This window comes from Tamandua tetradactyla, chromosome 10 (assembly GCF_023851605.1).
Source record: "Tamandua tetradactyla isolate mTamTet1 chromosome 10, mTamTet1.pri, whole genome shotgun sequence".
Taxonomy (NCBI): Eukaryota; Metazoa; Chordata; class Mammalia; order Pilosa; family Myrmecophagidae; genus Tamandua; species Tamandua tetradactyla.
In genome coordinates, this window is record NC_135336.1 from 20,287,240 (window position 1) to 20,308,810 (window position 21,571).

Sequence of the window (21,571 nt, forward strand, 5' to 3'; positions counted from 1 at the left end):
AGAGCATGGGTTATCAGATTGTAGCCTATTATAAAGGGTCCTAGATTGTAAGCTTTAATAGCAGCCATCTATATTCAGGAGTTGTAACTGTTATTTCTAAATTCTGAGATATTGGGCTGTTTGTTATAACTTGGTCATTCCCAGAAACTTCGGGTATTTATGTAACACCTGAAACTCATAATTACAGCTCTAAAGCTCTGAAAGTCAGCAGTACCCCATACACAAACTGTTTAGAAAGCTGAAAAAGGGATCAGACAAATCTATCATATCACTGCCTTTGTTCTTCCATGGTTTCTGATGAGAAATCAGAACATGGTCTTATTGAGAATCCTATATTTAATGAATCAGTTTTCCCTTGCTGATTTCCAAATTCTCTCTGTCTCTTTGGCATTTGACATTCTAATTAGTAGGTGTCTCAGAGTAGGTCTATTAAAGTTTATTCTGTTTGGAGTATTGTTGTGCTTCTTTGACATGCATATTTATGTCTTTCATAAGATTTAGGAAATTTTCAGCCATCATCTCCTCAAATATCCTTTCTTCCCCTGTTTCCTTTTCTTCTTCTGGGAAATTCATGATGTGTATATTTGTATGCTTCATGCTGTCACTCACAGCCCTGAGACATGGCTCCATTTTTTCTACTCTTTATCCCTTCTTCTGACTGTATGATTTCAATTTCATGTCTTCTAGTTCACTGAGTCTTTCTTCTGCTTTTCAAATATGCTTTTGTATGCCTCTAATGTGTTTTTAATCTCCATTATTGTGTCTTTCATGTTATCATTTCTGTTGTTTCTTTTCAAATATCCTAATTCTTCTATATGTTCACAGTCTTCTTAATATTCTTTAGCTGTCTATCTACAGTTTATTTCTATCCATATTTTCCTTCATATCCTTGAATTGATATATAGCTTCTGTTTCTTTTTGGATTTCAGATGTTCCATCCTCCAGTTCACTAATTCTAACTTCTGTCTCTTGAAATCTACCATTGTAGGTTTCCATTGTTTTTTTCATCTCTTCTACTGTATCTTTCATTCGCATAAGTTCTGTGATTTGTTTTTTCAGACTTTCCATTTCTTCTTTTTGTTCATCCCTTGCCTTCTTCATGTCCTCCCTCAATTCATTGATTTGGTTTTTGATGAGGTTTTCCATTTCTGTTCGTATATTCAGAATTAGTTGTCTCAGCTCCTGTATCTCATTTGAACTATTGGTTTGTTCCTTTGACTGGGCCATATCTTCAATTTTCCTGGTGTGATTTGTTATTTTTTGCTGGCGTCTGGACATTTAATTACCTTAATTAGTTTATTCTGGAGATTGCTTTCACTTATCTTACCTAGGGTTTTCTTGCTAGATGAGTTTGTTGTCTATGTGTTCATTGACCTTCAGTTCAGCTTTTTCTGGGCCTCTAGCTTAAGTTTTGTTTAACAAAGGGTAATTTTTCAGTTCTTGTTTTCTTGTTTCTGCCCTGCTTGTAATGTGCCTTTTCCCTCCCCACCCTTAGGAAGGTCTACATAGGTATTACAGACTCCAGCCGGGTTTTCCCGGACTAAGGTGGCCTCCTTTCCAGGGGGAAGGAATCACCTGCGTCAGTTTTCCCTGAGGGTGAGACCCAGCAGGTTGAAAGACCTTCCTGTGAAGTCTCTGGGGTCTGTTTTTCTTATCCTGCCCAGTATGTGGCGCTTATCTGTCTGAGGGTCCCCCCAGCAAAAGATGTTGTGGCTCCTTTAACTTTGGAAGGCTCTCCCTGCTGGGGGCATGGTGGAGACAGAGGAAAGGTTGTAGGCTGGTTTTAATGGCTTCAAATTGCGAAGCCCTGGGGTCTGAATTCCTTGAGAGAGGGATTCCACCTGAGTTGCGTTTCACCCCTCCCATGGGGAAGGTTCAGGTGGGAGACAGCCCTGAAAGCAGCCTGTTTCTGCTTATGCTTGGGGCAGTTGCAGCCTGTGTAATCCCGCTGCTGAATCCAGAGGCAGCCAAGCCTCCGTAGAAACAGCCACAGAAGGCTGTGTTTTGTCCCCTTTTCTCTTTTTTGGTTAGCCCAATAGGCGACCTCTGCCTTGACCAGTTTCACCTGAGCTGGGGGCCTATTTTTAGTAGTCAGAATTTGCTTATTAATGCCACTATTGGTGTTTGGTTGGACTCGGTCTCTGCTACTATTAGAGTTTCTTTCCTTTCCCTCTGGGAAGCTGCCTGTGGGGGAGGGGCGCCGGGCACCGGGAGCCGCGGCTTGGGGAACTGCGTGCGGCTTGGGAAACTGCGGCTTGGGGAACTCACTGTTCCGGAGACTCGCAACCGGTCCAGCTGGTCCAGACTGTGGTACGCTGTGTGTCTGGTCAGTGTCATGGCTCCGGGAGCTGTTCTGTACTGTTTCTGGTTATTTAGTAGTTGCTCTGGAGGACAAACTAAACACGCGCACATTACTAAGCCACCATCTTCCCCCCCCACCCCTTTTCCAACTTTTTAAACAGTTCCTGCACTGGGTACTGCTGACTTTCAGAGCTTCAGAGCTCTAACTCTGAGTTTCAGGTGTTACATGAATGCCCAAGTTTTCTGGGAACAACCAGGTTATAAGTAAATAGCCAAGTATCTCAGAATTTAGAAATAACAGTTACAACTCCTGAATATATGTGACTGTTTTAAGAGCTTACAATCTAGGACTCTCAATTCAGTTCACAGAGTATGTTATAGACTGTATATTATAGAGTCTATATATTATAGAATCTAGGACTCATGCCCTCGATTCAGTTCACTGAGTCTTCATATTATTGTTAGCCTATATGATTAAGCCATGATAATGTTTGTCTTTTTGTTCCTGACATTTTATTCAACATACAGTCCAGTAAGGTTCATACACCTAGTTGCATGCCTCACAATTTCATTCCTTCTTGCAGCTGCTTAGTAGTCCATTGTATGTATACACCACAGTTACCCCTTCCATTCCTCAGATGTTGTACCCTTAGGCCATCTGCATCCATTGTGGATTGTGAACACTGCTGCCATACACACCTGTATGCAAATGTCTATTCATGTCCACATAGTCAATTCCTCCAGATATATAATGAGAAACAGGTATCAAGATCACCTGGTAAACCCACCCCTAGCCTCCTGTAGAACCACCACACTGCTCTTCAAGGGGCTGCACCTCTCATTTCCCTACCAACAGTGAATAGGTACATCTCTTTCTCTGCATTTTCTCTATCACTTGTTTCTCTCTGTTCATTTTTTTCTCTCTCACATATAATGCTTTATTTTTTAACTTTTTAAAATTATATATTATCACATCTATACAAAGCAAAGAGAGAAAAAAGCAGTAGTTTCCAAAGCACTCTTCAACAAGTAGTTACAGAACAGATCACAGAATTTGTCATTGGCTACTGTGCTGGTTTGAAAGGATGTATGTCCCCTAGAAAAGCCGTGTTTTAATCTAAATCCCATTTTGTAAAGGCAGAATAGTACCTATTCAATACTGTATGTTTGAATCTGTAATTAGATCATCTCCCTGGAGATGTGACCCAATCCAGAGTGGTTGTTAATCTTGATTAGTTTCTGAAGTCCTATAAAACAGGAAACATTTTGGGGAATTGGAGAGATTCACAGAGAGTAGAGCAGAACGACATAGCCACGAGAAGCAGAGTCCACCAGCCAGCAACCTTTGGAGATGAAGAAGGAAAATGCCTCCTGGGGAGCTTCATGAAACAGGAAGCCAGGAGAAGAATCTAGCAGATGATGCCATATTCGCCATGTGCCCTTCCAGCCTAGAGAGAAGCCCTGACTGTGTTCACCATGTACCTTCTCACTTGAGAGAGAAACCCTGAACTTCATTGGCCTTCTTGAACTAAGGTATCTTTCCCTGGATGAATGCCTTTGTTTGGACATTTCTATAGACTTGTTTTAATTGGGACATTTTCTCGACCTTACAACTGTAAACTAGCAACTCATTAAATTCCCCTTTTTAAAAGCCATTCCATTTCTGGTATATTGCATTCCGGCAGCTAGCAAACTAGAATATCTACCATACTATCATCTCAGGTTTTTCCTTCTAGCTGCTTCAGAACATTGGAAGCTAGAAGAAATAAATATTTTTTTTAATCATCACAATCGACTTTTTTTTTCTTTTTTATGAAAAATAACATATATACAAAAAAGCAATAAATTTCAAAGCACAGGGCAACAATTAGTTGTAGAACAGATTTCAGAGTTTGGTATGGGTTACAATTCAACAATTTTAGGTTTTTACCTCTAGTTGCTCTAAGATACTGAAGACTAAAAGAAATATCAATATAATGTTTCAGAATCATACTTGTCTGTTAAACTCTGCTTTCTCTGTGTAACTCCACCATCACCGTTGGTCTTTCTCCCACTCTTCAGGGGTATTTGGGCTATGCCTGTTCTAGTTTTTCATGTTGGAAGGGGCTGTGAATAATATGGGATGGGGAACAGAACTAGTTGATGTTCCAGAGAGGCTGACCCCTCCAGGGTTTAGGACTTATCTGTCCCAGTATCCTAGTTTGCTATCTCATGGAATGCAATATACCAGAAACAGAATAGCTTTTAAAAATGGGAATTAAATAAATTGCTAGTTTACAGTTCTAGGTCATGAAAATGTCCCAATTAAAGCAAGTCTATAAAAACATCCAAATTAAGGCACCAACAGGAGGTTACCTTCACTTAAGAAAGGCTGAGGTTCAAGGTTTCTCTCTCAACTGGAAAGGCATGTGGTGAACATGGCAATGTCTAGCTTCCTCTCTAGGCCTCTTGCTTTATGAAGGTCCTCCAGGGATGTTCTCCTTCATCTCCAGAGGTCACTGGCTGGTGGCTTCTGTAGTTCTCATGTCTCAGCCACCCTTGTCATTCTCATGACTCCGCTCTGTGGCTCTCCTGTTATTCTGAAGCCTTCTCCAAAATGTTTCCTCTTTTGTAGGATTCCATTAAACTAATCAAGACCCAGGTGGAATAGGTAGAATCACATCTCCCTCTATTCAAAAGTTAATACCCACAGTTGGGTGAGTCGCATCTCTGTGGAGATAAGCTAATCAAGTTTCCAACCTACATTATTGAATAGGGATTAAAAGAAATGGTTGCTCTCACAAGACTGATTAGGATTAAAATATGGCACTTCTAGGGTACATAAATCTTTTCAAACCAGCACATTCCACTCTCTAGACCCTAAAAGAGACATGTTTTTCCCATATACAAAATATATTCATTCCATCATAATATCAGAAAACTGTAAACCATTTCAGTAACACTATAAATGCAATACAAGGTTAAAACCAGTACAAAGTCTCATCAAAGTCAGCTACAGGCATGGGCAGTCCAAGGCAAAATTGTCCTCAGTTCCAGAACTGTAAAGCTCAGAACAAGTTATCTGCTGTCAACATTCAAAGAGGAACAGTCAGAGGATACATATACCCATTTCCATAGGGAGGAATTAGAAGGAACACAGGAGTCATCAGACCCAAGCAGTTTCAAAAACCTGCACAGCAAAGCCCATTAGATTTCAAAGGCTGAGAGTCATTTATCTTTGGGGCTTTAAAAAGCAGCAATTTTCACCCTTTTCAAGGGCCTATGCATAGGCCTGCCTCTCTCTGAATGCAACACTGGAGGATATTGGGGAGACCACCTTTTTCTCAGCTCCACCCTTTCCAAGCATCAGGGCCACACTCAGACTCTCTGCCATCTCTGGTGCACACCCTCAAACCCTCCAAGTGGTAGTAGCCAGGCTTTCCTCAGCCTCTAAGGAGTGTGCTGCACCCTTTCCAAGGCCTGAGGTAGCATCACTCTTCCCCTGCAATGAGATGGAAGGCCCATCCTCTGCCTTTGATGCAAACTCACCTTCTCCATGTGCTTGGGTGAATCCACTCTCCTAGCCTGAGAATTCTTGACTTCAGACCTCAGTCTCCATGGTTCTGCATGTGAAATTATTTTACCTTCACACTGTCCCTTTTCTGAGCTCACCAGTCATGACTGGCAGCAGTTCCATTTATACAGGTCACAAAGCACTCTTGCTGTCTTTCTATGTAGCAAGCAAGGATTGTGCCCATCAGATAGTAGGAGTTTCCACAAATCCTTCCTGGAAACTTCATTTCCAATCCTGGCTTTTTCTGAAATGGCTGACTGGTTAAATCATCCTGTGGGGCACTATTCTCTGGGGTCTCCATTCCTGGAAGCCCAGAATTTTCCAGAGCATCAATTTCTGGTTTCTTTGTACCCAAGAGTTCAGTTCTCATCTTATCTGTTTCATGTCATATTTCACTGTAAGCTCAGAGAAGAAACAAGGCTACACTTTCAGCATTTAACTTGGAAATCTCTTTTGCTAAATATCCAAGCTCATGACTTTTAAAATCTGCCTTGCAGCCAAAGCCACTAGTCAGTTTTGCCAGATTACCTGCCATTTTAAAATAAGGATCGCCTTCCTTCCAGTTTACAATAACATGTGCCTCATCTCTGTCTAGAGCCTCATCAGAGGTATCTTTAGAGCCTACATTTCCACCAAGAGTCTCTTCGAAGTATTCTAGGCCTTCTCTATCAGGCTTCTCAGAACTCCTCCAGAATCTTCCCCTTATCCATTTAAAAAACCGTTCCAACATGTTTGGTATTTGCAAACTGCAGCAGCACCCCACTCCTGGCACCAAAATCTGTTCTAGTTTGCTAGGTGCCAGAATGCAATATACCAGAAACAGAATGGATTTTAAAAAGGGGAATTTAGTAAGTTGCTAGTTTACAGTTCTAGACTGTGAAAATGTCCCAATTAAAGCAAATCTATAAAAAACCAAAATTAAGATACCAGCAAGTGGTTTCCTTTACTTAAGAGGGGTGTGGACCTCCCAGGGGTGTGGACCTTCCTGGCAACGTGGGACAGAGATCCTGGAATGAGCTGAGACTCGGCATCAAGGGACTGAGAAAAACCCTAGAATGAGCTGAGAATTAACATCAAGGGATTGAGAGAAACTTCTCGACCAAAGGGGGAAGAGTGAAGTGAGACTAAGTGTCAGTGGCTGAGAGATTCCAAACAGAGTCGAGAGGTTATCCTGGAGGTTATTCTTACACATTAAGTAGATATCACCTTGTTGTTCAAGTTGTAGTGGGGAGGCTGGAGGGAATTGCCTGAAAATGTAGTGCTGTGTTCCAGTAGCCATGTTTCTTGATGATGATTGAACAATGATATAGCTTTCACAATGAGACTCTGTGAATGTGAAAACCTTATGTCTGATGCTCCTTTTATCTACTATATCAACAGAAGAGTAGAACATATGGAATAAAATAAATAATAGGGGGAACAAATGTTAAAATAAATTCAGTTTGAAATGCTAGTGGTAAATGAAAGCGAGGGGTAAGGGGTATGGTATGTATAGTCTTTTTTTTCTCTACTATCATTTTATTTCTTTTTCTGTTGTCTATTTCTTTTTCTAAATCGATACAAATGTACTAAGAAATGATGGATATGCAACTATGTGATGATATTAAGAATTACTGATTGTATATGTAGAATGGAATGATATCTTAATGTTTTGTTTGGTATTTTTTTTAATTAATAAAAAAAGTTAAAAAAATAGAATCAACAAGAACAAAAGTTGGTGCTTTTAAAAAATTTTTAAAAATTAAAAAAAAAAAAAAAGAGAGAGGCCGATGAAGCTCAGGATCTCTTTCAACTGGAAAGACATGTGGTGAACACAGGAACATCTACTAGCTTCCTCTCCAGGCTTCTTGCTTCATGAAGCTCCCCGAGGGGCATTCTCTTTCACCTCCAATGGCTGCTGCCTAGTGGACTCTGCAGTTCTCATGTCTCTGCTGAGAACTCTGCAGAGTCATTCTTGTGACTCTGCTCTGTTACTCTCCCATTATCTGAAGCTTTCTCCAAAATGTTTCCTCTTTTATAGGATTCCACTAAACTAACCAAGACACACATGTAATGGATGGACTCACATCTCCCTCTATTCAAAAGTTAATACCCATAGTTGGGTGAGTCCCATCTCCATGGAGATAACCTAATCAAGTTTCCAACCTACATTATTGAATAGGGATTAAAAGAAACAGTTTGTCCCACAAGATTGGATCAGGATTAAAGCATGGCTTTTCTAGGGTACATAAATCCTTTCAAACCAGCACACCCAGGGACACATCTGGAGGTTGTAGCCTTTTGGAAAGTTACTCTAGTACATGGAACCTTTGTAGAATCTTATGTATATTGCCTGAGGTGTTCTTTAGGATTGGCTGGAATGATTTTGGTTGGGGTTTGTCAAGTTATGGTACGTAGCAATGTCTCACTGAAGCTTGTATAAGACCTTGTATATTGACCTTCAGTGTAGCCTCTTGGCTCTATTTGAACTCTCTCAGCCACTGATACCTTATTTGTTATACTTCTTTTCCCCTTTTTGGTCAAGGTGGCCTTGTTGATCCCATGGTACCAAGGTCAGACTCATCCCTGGGAGTCCTCTCCCACACCACCAGGGAGACTTTCCTGTCATGTCTACATAGGGAGAAGGACAATGACTTCACTTGTAGTGTTGGCTTAGAGAGAGTGAGGCCATATCTGAGCATCTCTGTTCATTTTTAAACAGTTTTATTTACACATCATACAATCCAACCTAAGTGTGTAGATATGCCTTCACCACCATAATCTATCTGAAGACATTACCTTTTCCTCCACAAAGAATCCATACCCCTCTCCCATGCCCCCCACCTGACATTTAGTTTTGGCATAATGCCTTTTTTATATTCAATGGAAGCATATTGCAATGTTATTGTTGACTATAGACCCTAGCTTGCATTGATTGTACATTTCCTGTATACCATCTATTTTTAACACCCTGTAATGTGGATATTCATTTGTTCTCCCTCATGCAAAAACATTTTTTTATTTGTACATTGAATCACTATCATTGTGCACTTTAAGAACTCCTAAATTATACTGTCTCAGTCTTTATCTTCTGTCTTTCCTTTTGGTTTCATACATACCCCCAGCCCTTCTCCCTCAATCATACTCACATCCAGCTTCATTCAGTGTCCTTATATTATTATACTGCAATCAGGTAGTACTGTGCTATGCATTTCTGAATTTTTATAATCAGTCCTGTTGCACAGTCTGTATTCATTCAGCACCAGTTGCCCAGTCTGCACCCCATTTCTATCTCCTGATAACCTGTGTTCTTAACTTCAATTCTCAAAGTTCACTCATTAATGTTAGTTCACACTAGTGAGAACATAAAGTATTTTTCTTGTTGGTTTTGACTAATTTCATCCAGCATAATCTCCTCAAGATTCATACACTTGTTACATGCTTCATGACTTTATTCTGTCTTATAGCTGTGTAATATTCCATCATTATGTATATACCACAGCTTGTTTAACCACTCATCCTTTGATGATGGAAACATTTGGGCTGTTTCCATCTCTTGGCAACCATAAATAATGCTGCTGTAAACATTGGTGTGCAAATGTACATTTGTATCCTTGCCCTCAGGTCCTCCAACTATATACTTAGTAATATATTATTCTCCAGCACTTGTCATTTTCTGTTGTCTTAATTATGCCCATTATAGTCAGTGTCAGATCTCTTATTGTGTTTTTTGTTTGTCTGTTTTTTTTTTCATGGACAGACACTGGGAATTGAACCCAGGTCTCTGGCATGGCAGGGAGAACTCTACCTGCTGAGCCACCATCACCCGCCCTCTTGTTGTTTTGATTTGCATTTCCCTAATAGCCAGTGAAGTTGAGCATATTTTCATGTAGCTTTTAGCCATCTGTATTTCCTCTTCTGAGAAGTGTCTGTTCATGTCTTTTGCCCATTTTTAATTGGGTTGTTTGCCTTTTTGTTGTTGAGTTGAAGAATCTCTTTATATATTCTAGATACCAAACCCTTATCTGATATGTGGTTTCCAAATATTGTCTCCCATTGCATAGGCTGCCCTTTTACTTTCTTAACAAATTCTTTGATGCATAAAAGTGTTAATTTTGAGGAGTTCCTATTTACCTATTTCTTTTTTCAATGCTCGTGCTTTGAGTGTAAGGGCCAGGAAACTGCCTCCTTTGGTAAGTTTTGTAAGATATTTCCCTATAATTTCCTCTAAACATTTTATGGTCTTAACTCTAATAGTTGGATCTTTGATCCATTTTGAGTTAATTTTTCTATAGGGTATGAAATATGGACCCTCTTTCACTCTTTTACATATAGGTGTCCAATTCTCCAAGCACCATTTATTGAAGAGGCTTCTCTGGCCAGGTGGATTGGCTTGAATGCCTTATCAAAGATCAGTTGTACACAGATGAGAGATTCTATTCCTGAACACTCTATTTGATTCCATTGGTCAGTATATCTATCTTTATGCCAGTACCATGCAGTTTTGACAACAGTAGCTTCGTAATATGCTTTAAAGTTGGGTAGTATGAGACACCCCCCCCCCCCATTTTATTTTTCTTTCTCAATATATTTTTAGCTATTTGGGGCACCCTTCCCTTTCAAATAAATTTGGTTATTGGTTTTCCTAGTTTTGCAAAGTAAGTTGTTGGCATTTTAATTGGTATTGCATTGAATCTATAAGTCAATTTGAGTAGAATTGACATCTTAACTATATTTAGTCTTCTAATCCATGAGCACAGTATACCCTTCCATTTATTTAGGTCTTCCATGATTTCTTTTAGCAATTTCTTGTAGTTTTCTATGGATAGGTCTTTTGTATCCTTAGTTAAATTTATTCCTAAATATTTGACTGTTTTGGTTGCTATTGTAAATGGAATTTTCTTCTTGATTTCCTCCTCAGACTGTTCATTGTTCATTTCTTGTGTATAGAAACACTGCTGAATTTTTGGGTGTTGCTCTTGTAACCTTCTACTTTGCTGTACTCATTTATTAGCTCTGGTAGCTTTGCTCTAGATATTTGGGATTTTCAACATTTAGTATCTTGTCATCTGCAAACAGGGAGAGTCTACTTCCCTTCCAACTTCAATGCCTTTTATTTCTTTTTCTTCTCTAATTGCTCTGCTAGAACTTCCAGCACAATGTTGAATAACAGTGGTGACAGTAGGCATCCTTGTCTTGTTCCTGATCTTAGAAGGAAAGCTCTTTCCCCATTGAGGATGATTTTTAGCTGTGTTTTTTTCTTATATTCATTTTATCATTTTGAGGAAGTTCCCTTCTATTCCTATCCTTTGAAGTGTTTTCATCAAGAAAGATGCTGAATTTTGTCAAATGCCTTTTCTGCATCAATTGATATGATCATGTGGTTTTTCTACTTTGACTTGTTGATATGGTGTATTACATTAATTGATTTTCTTATGTTGAACCTGCCTTGCATACCTGGAATAAATCCCACTTGGTCATGGTGTATAACTCTTTTAATGCACTATTGGATTCAATTTGCCAGTACTTTGTTGAGGAATTTTGCATCTATATTCATTAGAGAGATTGGTCCGTAATTTTCTTTTCTTGTAGTATCTTTGTCTGCCTTTGGTATTACAGTGATGTTGGCTTCATAGAATAAGTTAGATAGCTTTCCCTTCTCTTCAGTTTTTTGTAAGAGTTTGAGCAGGATTGGTACTAATTCTTTCTTGAATGCTTGGTAGAATTCACATGTGATGCCCTCTGGTCTTGGAATTTTCTTTATGGGGAGCTTCTTGATAGCTGATTCAATCTCTTGTGATTCGTTTGTTGAGGTCGTCTGTTTCTTCTCAAGTCAGTGCTGTTCATGCCTTTCTAGGGAGCTGTCCATTTCATCTACATTGTTAGTTTAAAAGCAGATAGTTGCTCATAGTGTCCTCTCACTACCTCCTTTATTTCTACATGGTCAGTGGTTATGTCTCCTCTTCCATTTCTGATTTTATTTATTTGCATCCTCCCTCTTTTTCTTTTTGTCAACCTAGCTAAGGGTCCATCCATTTTATTAATTTTCTCAAAGAACCAAATTCTGGTTTTGTTGATTTTCTCAATTGTTTTCATGTTCTCAATTTCATTTATTTCTGCTCTAATCTTTGTTATTTCTTTCCTTTTGTTTGCTTTGGGGTTAGTTTGCTGTTCTTTCCCTAGTTCTTCCAAGTAACAGTTATTTCCTCAAGTTTTGCTCCTTCTTCCTTTTTAACATAGGGATTTAAAACAATACATTTCCCTTTTAACACTGCCTTTGTTGCTTCCCATAAATTTTGATATGTTGTGTTTTCATTTTTATTTGCCTCGAGATATTTACTGATTTTTCTTGTAATTTCTTCCTCGACCCACTGGTTGTTTAAGAGTGTGTTGTTTAATCTCCATGTATTTTTGAATTTTCTGGCCCTGTGCCTGTTGTTGATTTCCAACTTCATTGCATTATGATCTGAGAAAGTGTTTTGTATGATTTCAATCTTCTGAAATTTATTGAGACTTGCTTTGTGGCCCAGCATATGGCCTATACTTGAGAATGATCCATGAGCACTTGAGAAAAAGGAGCATCCTGCTGTTGTGGGGTGTAATGATCTATAAATGTTAAGTCTAGTTCATTTATCACATTATTCAAATGCTCTGTTTCTTTACTGATCCCCTGTCTATATGTTCTGTCCATTGATGAGAGTGGGGAATTGAAGTCTCCAACTATTATGGTATAGGTGTTTATTTTTCTTTTCAGTGTTTGCCTCATATGCTTTGGATTTTTTTTCTTGTTTTACATGGGCAGGCACCAGGAATTGAACATAGGTCTCCGGCATGGCAGGCAAAAATTCTGTCACTGAGCCAACATTGCCCACCCTGCCTCATATACTTTGGCGCACTCTGGTTCGGTGGATAAATATTTATGGTTGTTATATCTTCTTGTTAATTGTTCCTTTTATTAACACATAGTGTCCTTCTTTGCTTCTTTTAATTGTTTTACACGGGAGTATAATTTGTCAGATATTTGTATAGCTACTCCTGTTCTTTTCTGATTGTTGTTTGTACGGAATATCTTTTCCTAACCTTTCACCTTCAACCTATTTTTGTCCTTGGGTCTAAAATGAGTGTCATGGGCCCTGTTTATTAATCCATCTGCTGGTCAATATCTTTCGATTGTAGAGTTTAATCCATTAACATTTAATGTTATTATTGTAAAGGCAGTACTTTCTTCTGCCATTTTGTCTTTTGGATTTTATGTCATATCTAATTATTTTTCTTTTTACCTTTACTGAAAATCTCCATTTCTACAGGTTTCTCCATACCTATCTCTCCTACCTTTTCTACCTGAAGTGCTGCTCCTTTTAGTATTTCTTGTAGAGCAAGTCTCTTAGTCACAAATTCTCCCAGTGATTGTTTGCTCAAAAATATTTTAATCTCCCCCTCATTTTTAAAGAACAATTTTGCTGGATATAAAATTCTTGCCTTGGAAATTTTTTTTTCTTTTAGAATCTTAAATATATCATACTGCTGCCTTCTTGCTTCCATGCTTTCTGCTGAGAAATCCACCCATAGTCTTATAGGGCTTCCCTTGTATGTGATGGATTGCTTTCCTCTGGCTGCTTTCAAAATTCTCTCTTTATCTTTGACATCTGACAATCTGATTATTAAGTGTCTTGGAGTATGCCTATTTGAATCTATTCTGTTGGGGATATACTGCACTTCTTGGAACTGTAATTTTATGTCTTTCATAAGAGATGGGAGCTTTTCATTGATAATTTCCTCTGTTAGTCTTTCTCCTTTTCCCTTCTCTTCTCCTTCTGGGACACCACAACAATTCATGTGCTTCATATTGACATTCAATTTCCTGAGACCCTGGCTCTTATTTTCCATTCTTTTCCATATATTTTCTTTTGTGTGTCAGATTTCAGATGTACAGTCCTCTAGTTCACTAATCCTTTCTCATATCTCTTCAAATCTACTGTTGTAGGTTTCCATTGTTTTTCATCTCTCCTATTGTGCCTTTCATTCCCATAAGTTCTGTGATTTGTCTTTTCAACCTTCTGAGTTCTTCTCTTTGTTTGCCCGATGTCTTCTTTATATCTTCCCTCAACTACTTGATTTGTCTTTTGATGAGATTTTCCATGTCTGTCCAAACATCCTGAATTACTTGTTTCAACTCCTGTATCTCATTTGTAAGGTTAGTTTGTTCCTTTGACTGGGCCATATCTTTGATCTTTCTAATATGACTACTTATTTTTTGCTGGTGTCTAGGCATTTAATTTTGTTAATTAGTTTATTCTGGAGGTTGTTTTCACTCTTTTACTTAGGATTTTCTTGCTGTATGGCTTTGTTCTCTGTCTGTTCTTTGACATTCAGTTCAACTTATTCTAAACCTCTAACATAGGTTCTGTTTAACTAATCAGAATTTTTCAGTTTCTTGCCCTGCCTATATGGAGCCCTTTTTTTTGAGGAGGGTCATCTCAGATATTATAGACCCCAGTCAGAATTTCCCCCACCAGACAGGCCCATGTGTCAGGAGGAAATAGTAGCCAGCATCAGTTTTCCCTGAGAGTGAGACCCAGCAGGTTGACAGACATTCCTACGAAGTCTCTGGACTCTGTAATTTTCCTATCCTGCCCAACATGTGGCACTTGTCTTCCTGTGGCTTCCCACCATCGATAAGTGATATGGTGCCTTTAACTTCAACAGACTCTCCTTGCTGGGGGTGTGGTTGAAACAGGAAAGGAAATATGATTGCTTTAATTGCTTCAGTTTCAGTTCGTGGGGCTTGAATTCCTTGAAGGAGGGATTCCTCTTGAGCTGGTCCCCACTGTTCTCTTGGGGAAAATACACCCTTTAGGGTATTAACTTTTTTCACCTGACTAGTTACTTTGCCTCTCACACAAGCTTGATTCTGCTTTTGCCTGGGGCAGTGCTGGAGCCTGAGAGTGCTTCCAGTTCTATCTAATGAGCTGTCAAGGAGCAGAAAAAAAGGCCTTTTCAGAGCCAGATCCCTGCTCCTCCAGTTTGTCAATCAAGAGCTTAAGTTGGTTAATGGCTCCATGTATCTCCCTGCTCTTTGTGCCCACTTTTGTTGGGGTCCAGACCTTTTCCAGTATTTTGTGCTGTCCTACTCAAAAAGCCTCTGGTGTTTTACTGGCAGGCTCGCCACCTCTCTGCTGTATCTTTCCAGCAGATACAGCTGCTAAAGATACTCCTAGTATCTTTAGTGCTTATTCCAGTTTATCTGTTTGGAGGCCTATTTTCATTGTCAGAATTAGTTAATTAATTCCACGATTGGAGCTTGATTGAACTAAACCCCTGCTAGTAAAGTCTGTTCTCTTTCCCCTCAGGGAACCAGCTAGCCATGCCCAAAGGGAAGGGGCGCCAGTCTCAGTGGCTTGGGGGACTCACAGTTCTGTGTGGGGTCTCAGCTGGTTCACCTGGTCCAGACTGGTGTATGCTCACAGTATCTATTTTTCCTATCCAGGTTCACATACCCCTTTGAATTTTGTCCTGGTCTAAAATCCGGGTATGAGTTTTCTGCTTCCACCTCTCCTCCCTAAACCCAGATTGCCTCCCAGGAGTTCCCCATCTTCCTCCTCTCATCTTTTATCTCTAGGCCAAGGTCTAGAAAGACAATCTTTTCTCTTAAAGTAACTCATACTCAAACAAAATAGGCCCGTAACTTGGTGGTAATTATAGCTATCATTAACCAAGTGTTTATTAAGTCCCTGACATGGTGTAAAGGGTTTAATACACATTTCTTCAATGAGAATCACAAAGTCAAAGGATATACCTCCTTGCCAGCATTTGGTATTATTTGTCTTAATTTTGTTCAGAATAGGGAAAATTGTTTTAATATTTTAAAAATATTGATGAAATTGAGCAGTTTTTTTTACATCTATTGATCATTTATATTTCTACTGGAAATTGCATTTCATATATTTCACTCCATTTCAATAATTTTTGCCTATTTACCTGCCTTCTACCAATAGTTATTGTCAGTCTAAAGACTAGGACCCAGGAGTCCCGACTCCTCCTCGAGTTTTTGTCCTTTGTCAGTGGATCTCAAAGTGTTCTCCCTGGGAAAGCAGCATCACATCAACTGGAAATATAAAATATAAATTCTTAGGCCTCAATCCAGACATGCTGACTCAGAGACTCCGGGAGCAGAGCCAACAATGTATTTTAACATGGCTTGCAGTAGAGTCTGAAGCAAGATCAACATAAACAGTTGCTCTTAGGATATGCTGCCTCCCTTTTTGTAACGATGCATCTTGTCCATCATATAATTGAAAATGTTTTTGTAGCAATGAGGCCATATGTGCCTACATGTATATGGTGATAAGATAGCAATTCTCACAAGTGGATGACATTCCATTCCCATGCTGGAGGATAAGCAATGCAAGGCTGGGTTTAATTGACAACATAAAGTTGTAAGGTTGTAAGTTGTTGGCAGGGCTAATCCAAACTCACTGAGGCTCAATACCTGTCCTGAACAAAACAGAAAGAAGTAACTTTTGGCCAGGTGACTAGAAAGGCATAATGTCTTGGTTCCTAAACTTTATTATGAAGATGTATATCTGGCTATCTAATCTATTAATTTTGTTGGCTCATTCAAATGTCATTGAAAAAGTTCTTTATGATGATGTACCAGTATCTTTTATACTCATCTTGGTTTGCTAGGGCTGCCATAGCAAAGCACCACAGACTGAGTGGCTTCAAACAACTGAAATTTGGTGTCTCAGTTCTGGAGGCCAGAAGTCCAAATCAAGATGGCAGGACCATACTTCCTCTGATGTCTGTAGGGTTCCATCATCAGCTTGTTGGCAATCAGCAGCATAACTCAATCTCTGCCTCTATCACATGGCTATCTCTCTCTCTGTGTACAAATTTCTTCTCCTTATAAGAACACCAGTCATATTGGATTAGGGCCCACCCTAATACAGTTTGACCTCATCTTAATATATATTTCTTGAAACAGATTTCTTCTTTATTTGGAAGATAGGATGAATTCATTGTTGGTGATTGGAACTCGGGCTGTACTTCCTCCTCAGGCTGGTGGGCTGGGCTGGGGTGGGCTGTGTTTGGCAGGGGGTGTGTTAGTTTGGGATCTGCCAGACTCCCCAAGCTGGGCCTCAGACCCTTCTCCCTATAGCAGATGCCTAGAATCATTGAGGAATCGTTGGCTGTGCTGGCATGTCCGTCAGGTCTGTACTGTCCACTGCTGGCCCCTGCAGTGTCTCTGGCACTGGGTATAAGTCAAGTCTGGGATGAGGAGAGAACAGCCATGGCAAAGGGTCCACTTCTCCAAGGGGTCCTGCCACAAGATGAGCTGCTTCACTATAGTTCTCTCCATGTGGAAGTAAAACCTTGCTGATGCCTCGTTCTTGGGGCCCTACACCAGGACACAGTGGGAGGCCTCTGGAAATTGAGCCTCTGGAAATTCTCATGGTCCTTCACCAGCCCCACCATGTGGGGTTGAGGACCACATAGTTAATAGTCCAAACTAATAACACCGTCAAAGATCCTATTTCCAAACAGGATCACATTCATGAGACCAGGGATTAGTACTTGAACATATCTTTTTTGGGGACACAATCGAATCATTAACACTCATGTTTTGGAGTGGTAGGGTGTGGAGGATAGGTTGGACTTGCCCAGGTCCTCCTCCCTTCTTATCAGCCACTGGAAAGCTGCATCTGAGCAGGTCCCTTTACCCCAATGAGCCTCGGTTTCCAGGTGGTATAAAAAACCCTGCTTCTCCTCCTGCCTAGCCTGACATCTGGTACACAGCAGACCTGAGTACATGTGATGTACACAAAGAGTGGAAGTTAAGGTCACACCACAGTATTAATGTCTTCATCTCAGCCCATCAGAACAGTCCTCTCCAGTTCCTTACTTTGCAGAAGCAGAAGGAGCAATGAGTTTTCTGGTGTCCTATTGGGCTCTGGTTGATTCATCTTAAAAGGCTGAACATAAACATGACCCAGTTCTCTGCATTCTAAGCACTTGGTCCTGGGCTGGCAGTGCAAACAGGGCCCCAGGCAGCTGGGTCAAAGGACAGATCACATTGAAGCAGAAGTCAACCTGGTCTTGCCATGAGAACCCCAGGGATGGCTTGCAGGGAGCACTTTTCTGTGAGCTTGGGCAAGATGAGACCAGAAAAGGGTCTCTAAACTCCAGGCTCAGCCCAGTGCTATGCAAGGCACATTGTTTCCATGAACCTGGGCATGTACATGTCCCGGAAAGAGAAAAGAGAGGACCTTGCTGCCTATACCCTTGGATGGGCAGGAGGTCATTATAGCCTTGTTGTTTATTAGAGGCCCTGGAACAGTTACCCAGGGGCTGAGCATAGAGATGACTCAGTGGTGAACCAGGTGTGATTGTGGCATTAAGCAGGGCTTAGGGCCTATAGGAGGAGACACAGGTGCCCCAGGGACCTCATGTGGTTCAGGGTCATGAGATAGGAGGCCAAGGGAAAGATGGAAAGCCCTGGACACCTCTTCCCTTCCAGAGTCCCTGCACACCCCTCCCTCAGACAGAGTCCTTGTATGTCCCTTGTCTTGGCCACAAACTGTTCAGATTGCCTGTTCTGTCTCCAGTGCCCACGTGCACAGCCTCTGTGCTTTGTCTAGATGTGCTCTGAAATTTAGGATAAACCTGAATAGAAATTCTGGAGACATGCATAGAGGAAGAGGACCCCTGGGTCCTCGTCCCAGCTCTGGACCTGTCTCTTTCAACCTCAATCTCACAACTGTAAAGTGGGAGAGTTTGAAGAGATTAATTTCTATAGGACCTTCCAGTGCTGATGTTGAATGACTTTCTCTTCTTCATGCCCTGGCGAACATTCCAATGAATCTAGAGCCTATTTGTCAAGGCAACTGTTGTAGTTTGCTAGCTGCCGGAATGCAATATACCAGAAACGAAATGGCTTTTTAAAAGGGAAGTTTAATAAGTTGCAAGTTTACAGTTCTAAGGCTGAGAAAATGTCCCAATTAAAAGAAGTCTATAGAAATGTCCAATCTAAGGCATCCAGGGAAAGATACCTTGGTTCAAGGAGGCCAATGAAGTTCAGGGTTTCTCTCTCAAGTGAGGAGGGTACATGGGGAACACAGTCACAGTTTCCCTCTTAACTGGAAGGCACATGTGAACATGGTCAGGGTTCCTCTCTCATCTGGAAGGGCACATGGCAAACATGGCGTCATCTGCTAACTTCTTCTCCTGGCTTCCTGTTTCACGAAGCTCCCTGGGAGCCATTTTCCTTCTTTATCTCCAAAGGTCGCTGGCTGGTGGACTCTGCTTCTCGTGGCTGCATCATTCTCTGCTCTCTCAGAATGTCTCATTCTCCAAAATGTATCTTCTTTTACAGGACTCCAGAAACTTATCAAGACCCACCCAGATGGGTGGAGACATGTCATCACCCAATCCAGCTTAACAACCACTCTTGATTAAGTCACATCTCCAGGGAAATGATCTGATTACAGTTTCAAACATACAGTATTGAATAGGGATTATTCTGCCTTTATGAAATGGGATTTAGATTAAAACATAGCTTTTCTAGGGGACATACATCCTTTCAAACCAGCACAGTGACTATTTACTATTTTAGTTTGACTCTAAGAAAATTCTGGAAAGCTCATAAATTAGAGCTTAGTTGGCCCTGACCCTACTGACTATTAGACCTCAGAGACAAAATACAATCTCCACTCCTCATTTGATCCTCACAATAGTCCTGCAAGTTATTTAGGGGTGATACTTTGTGTCAGAGCTGGCAAGTGGGACCACCCAAGGGACCTTTCTTTAGTGATGTTCTTTTCTCATCCCAGAACTCTGGTAAAATTAGGCAGTCATTCAACTAAGTTTCTGCCCTCAAGCCTGTCTCATTACGGGGGAAAAAATGAAGTGCCTCTGTGTGCGGCCTAAAACATTGTAAATATGTCTCTTCCACCTCTCCCTCTTCCTTGTATCTTTCTCACCCAGTCACATGAACAATCTCTGGTACATGTACTTTCACCAAAAATTCAGGTACCAGTCAAAGGGCTTTTCCACTTAAAAACTAAAGATGAAAACTGATTCACAAATTCCATGACTTCATGAGTTTACAAAAAAATCAGTATTTTCAAGATTCCTTTCCATGGAGGAAACATGAGTTGGCCAAGGCACTGGCTCATGGTCTTGGCTTTCTTACCAATTTTGTTAACCCCATGGTAACGGGATATTTATATGAACTGATACATGTTCTGGTTGGCATTCATGACCTGACCAATGATCATAAAATTATTTTAAGAAGCCACTACATTGAACAAAACACACAATCAACTGAGGGTTGTGTAGGTCACACCTCAGGTGAACATCCTCCATGAGAAGAAGGGCTGGGCAAAGGCCCCAGAAAAGACAGAGGAGGCCAGGATTGCACGGGCTTCCTTCTATCCTCCCCAGCATCTTTATTTAGGGAGTCTTAGCTCAAGCCAGAATTGTGGAAGACAATTCCGCTTGTTTGAAACAGGAATTTAAAAGGGAAGACAATAGAAGTAAGGGAGAGGTATCTTACAATCCAAGAGGAGACCATAATAGAGGACTGGGAAATTCCAAGGGTAGCAAGATGGGCTTGAGTGAAGGAAGTAAGAGATGAGGGAGAGAAGGTAATCAAAGTGTGTGTTTTTGTAAGAATTTGAGAATTCGAGAGTTTTGCCACGCAAAGGAGGACTCCAAGAGACGTTCTCTCATGCAACATGCAAGGGGTTTATTTTCCACACATGTGTGGGGCTCACTGAACACACAGGAACAGAGAGGCCCCAGTCTGAGTTTGCAAAAGCTTTTTAAGGGGTAAGATGAGGGGGGTGGGGGTTGAGCATGGGTCACAGGTGCTGTTTTGCAAAAAAAAGCAGATAAGAACAGTTTTACAATAAGCATTTCTTAACAGTTTTACAACAAGTAATCTTAACAGTTTTACAACAAGTAATCTTGGCGCCAGGATTGTTTATCTTCAGCCTGATGGGGCCCATAACTCTTTTCTTTTCAACTCACACCGAATGTATAGCAGTGAATATAAGATGACACAAATGTTTTTGCTGGATATTTCTGTTACTCAGAAGCTAAAATATATGTAAATAGCTAAATTAAGCAGGAAAAATAAGCTACTGCTAAGCTTTATAAGATCCTTCTTTACATAAGAAAAGTTAGCTACTTGTTAAGCTTTATAAAATCCTTCTTTACATAAGAAAAGTTAGCTACTTGTTAAGCTTTATAAAATCCTTCTTTACATTTTTACCTGAGCAAATTCTGTGAGGGAGATAAGAATTTTTAGCCATCTATTCAGGTATGCAAAAAAATAGGTAATTTTATGATTTTTTTTTTTTAACTCAATGCCCTCTCTACTTCAAGTGATAATAGAAAACCTGTTATTAGGTTCCACATAAATAGCAACAGCATGTCTTGTTAAACTTAATCATTAAAGTATCCTTCCACACTCCACCCTTGAGTGTTGCTAAGTTCAGAGAGACATTGCAGTGCTGTGATTTTGGGGGTAGAGTCTGTGCACTTAGATATCTTCCGAGACATCAATGTCCTGATCAGAATCTTGGTTGTATGACTCATTCACTTTCCACTGAAAATGTCATCTGGTGATTCGAGACCCCTTCAAATCCACCAGATCTGTTTTTCGGTTAACTTCTATGCCCTTCTTAGCAGCACAGGAAAATTAAGCTTCTCTGAATTTTCTGTCATGTCTTCCAT